The sequence below is a fragment of the Brassica napus genome, chromosome C2, assembly GCF_020379485.1.
Source record: "Brassica napus cultivar Da-Ae chromosome C2, Da-Ae, whole genome shotgun sequence".
Lineage (NCBI taxonomy): Eukaryota > Viridiplantae > Streptophyta > Magnoliopsida > Brassicales > Brassicaceae > Brassica > Brassica napus.
In genome coordinates this window covers 37,327,360-37,331,195 of record NC_063445.1, presented here as the reverse complement: position 1 = coordinate 37,331,195, position 3,836 = coordinate 37,327,360, and positions in this window count along the sequence as shown.

Here is a 3,836-nt window from a genome sequence, read left to right as displayed (position 1 = left end):
GACTTATATATTATTTGTGAATCAAGCCTTAATGGTTGCTGACACCAAGTCCTGTTATAATCCTTTACCTATAGAATTCTTATGAACCAAGCCTTAATTGCTGTAACCACCAAGTCCTGTTCGAATCCATTCCTAATAAGTTTATCTTTTTTTTTGCATAACTATATCTATAATTTTATCTATATATCGAAAATAGAGAGAGAAGGGGTGATAAATCTACACAAGGCTTTACCTTCCAGACTTGTTTTAAGAATCAGATCCCATGTATACCAGGACCCAAGACAAGCAGAGTTGAGCTCAATTAGGTTGAAGGTCAGCTTTGGTTCCTTCAAACACTCTCATCAAGTGTAACATAGTTGATAGGTTGATCGACTAATACTATCTGCAACTAGTAAGTCTAGAATGGTGTGGTTAGATAACAAGCAAAATCAATAAGTTCATCATCCCGTTCTTAACTCAATAAAAACTTTTGAAAATATTTTATTAAAACTTATGAATAACTAGTATCAGTAAACCTCTCCCATACTTAAACTACACTGCCCCCAGTGTTAATTCAGTCGGAGTTATGGTGATAACTAAATCATAAAGACTCAATGTAACAAGTTAGAACGATATACCAGACCGGAATGGATGTCGATCGATGTAAAGGTGTTGATATCGGTTGCGGCAGGTGATGTTCTGTCGATCGATGTCGGCAGTGTTTCATCGGTCGATACTCACGGCAATCGTCTACTCAGATCTCTTTTTTTTTTTGACCGCTAAATTTGATATCACTCAAATTGCCCTAAGGAGTGATTTTAGTCTTTCAAATAAGAGGTTCAATTGTAGTACTCAGCGATCGAATCGACAAAGAGCTAGGGAACCTAATAAATCTAATCAGAGTTGTTAAGCTAGATGGTTTAATTGTTTAAATGTAAAGTTGCAATTGTGGATCAAGTAATTGCTCGATTGATTGGTTGAGGTTTTGGTGCTTAAAAGGAAATAGCTAGACTTAGGGTTTTTATTCAGAAAATTTGAAATTATAATCCTATAGATCCCTAACAAGTTGCATGTATGATATTGTAGAGCTCAACACTTATAAACGAACCACTAGGCTCTCGGTTTCTAGGTTCGTCTATTGACCAGCGTAGATCGATGATTCTATATGAATATCGATCGATTCACTATTCAAAACGTCGACCGATTATTTTATTTGAATATCGATCGACGCTGTTGGTCAACCGTTAATGCGCGGGTTGAATGTGCTCACTAAGCTCACTAGATCAGCTCTCGCCTTACTCTTAGCAAGATCTTAGCTCATTTAGATGGTTTCAGAATGAGATGAAAGCTATCGCTTATATCTAACAATCCTAGGGCAAGTTCTAGGTAGGTAAACTAGAATCAGGCATTAATGACAATCGTAATGATTAATATCACAACTTAGCAATCTATAGTTGGGGCTAATCCCTCATAACCTATTTAAACCCTAAAATCTAACAAAAGAACTACTCAGGCATGGCCAAGCAATTCATAACAACAAATAGGTATGAAAACTGCATTAGAATAATAGATAGATATCAATGGAGTTCCAATCACAAATAACTTTGGATCTTCTCTCCAATCTACTAAAAATCCTAGAAAACCTTTGCTGTGAAAATAGTAAAATAAGAAAGCACTCTCTGCCTCTAACATGTTGGAAAAGCTTATATAATTAGGTTAAAACTCGTCAGGGGTAATCTCGTAAATCAGTGAAGACTTGGGCTCTAAGTAGGCTGTGACCAAACGGGCTTTCTACGCTCTTCGCTGTCTATCGATGTCAAGATGTGAACATTGATCGATTATTCCTCTTCAATATCGACCGATGGTCGAGCTCGATGGTCATCTCGGGTGCTTACTCAAAATATCTTCAAAATGCTCTAAAATCATCACTTTCCTCCAAATCATTCCTGATCACATAAATACTCTAAATAGACTCTATAATATAATAATTAGTAATTAAAATACTTATAAACCATGGGTAAAAGTGGGTCAAATCCATGGTCTATCACCTAAACCCTAGAGCAAGGGATCGACACTTCGAGACTTAGAGATTAGAGCTAGGCAGCTAGAACTAGGGTTCTTACTCAAAATTGTTGTAGTCCCAGCTCAAACGATAAATAAAACATCTCTTTCAGTCTCAATTCCTGCATCCTCTCAATACAATTCACGAATTCTCTAGCTTATCCATCGTTCCGTGGTACTCACAAAGATCCTACACAAAAATCCCCTAACAGCTGTTATGAATTGCTTGGTCATGTCTGAGTAGTTCTCTTGTTAGATTGTAGGGTTTAAATAGGTTATGAGGGATTAGCCCCAACTATAGATTGCTAAGTTGTGACATTCATCTTTAGGATTGTTATTAATGCATGTTTCTAGATTAGCTACCTAGAACTTGCCTTAGGAGTTGTAGACATAAGATATAGCTTGCATCTCACCCTGAATCCATCCTAACTGAGCAAAGATTCCTAGAGTAGGTGAGAGCTGATCTAGGAAGCTTAGTGAGCATTATTCCAATCGAATAATCGGTCGACGTTTCAACAAGTGTATCGATCGATATTCCTATAAATAATCGATCGACACTGGTTAATAGACAAACCTAGAAAGCGAAAGCCTAATGGTTTGTTATTAAGTGTTGAGCTATATAATATCATGCATACAACTTATTAGGCATATGTAGGATTATAATCCTTATTACCTGAATAAAAACCCTAAGTCTACCTATTTCCATTTAAGTACCAAAACCCCAATCAATCAATCGAGCAATTACTTGCTCACAAACGTGCAACTTTACGTCTGGATCGCAGTCAACGACAAGGAATTTGGTTGACATGTTAATCCCTTCAGCGTACAACGGGAGGGTCACTTCTCCAGCGGTCTGCTTGACTTCTCCGCTGAATCCTATGAGTGGGGTTATTCTCCGTGTCAGAGCGCGTTTCTCCAGCCCCAGATCCTTATATGCGGCTTGGAAGATGATGTTGTCGGAGCTTCCATTATCTACCAGTATCCTTTTCACCAGGCAGTTCGCTACAGTGAGCGATATGACCAGGGCGTCATGATGTGGGGTGAGAACCCTTTCTTTCTCCTTGGCCTTGAAGCTTATTTTGTCTGTACCCAGGAGCAGGCATTTTGGCTTGTCTGTCTCTAGGCCGTGCTTGGCATTCCAAGTGCTCTTCTTTACGGCTGCGTGGCTTATACCGCTGATTTCCGAGCCTCTTGATATGACATGGATTACTTCGTCATGTCGAGGTGGCGAGGCGGGAGCAGCTTCACTGGGCTTCGCCGACGTTTGTTTGCTTAGATGGCTTTCGGCCTTTTCGGAAAGGAAGTCCATGAGGTGTCCTTTCTTAACCAATTCGTTGACCTCAATCCTTAGTGCGACGCAGTCCTCCGTTTTATGACCGTGGTCGCGGTGGAAGTCTCACCAAAGACCAGGGTTCCAGAAGGACTTGGGTGCTTTCATCTTCAGAGGCCACTTGACCTGTTGGCCCATCTGCCTGAGAACATTGATCAGCTCCGGCCTTACGATGGAGAGATGAGAGATGTCTGGCCACGTGGACGCTACCATCACTTCAGCCTTCTCGATCGGCCGGTTCTGGTATCTGCCCCGGCTTCTGTTCCCAGAATCCCTGGTTGGTCTTGGAGAGGGTCTCTCGTCTCGCTCAGTTTGGTCCAGCCTGACCGCCTTGGGGTCTTGCGACTGGCGACATCTTCTTCCCATTTTACATGTGCCCAGGCTCAGGATAGCACGTCTTCCATGGTCTTGCACTAGTATTTCGTCAGCTCCTTATAGAGGTCCCCGTCGGGGAGAAAGCCTCACT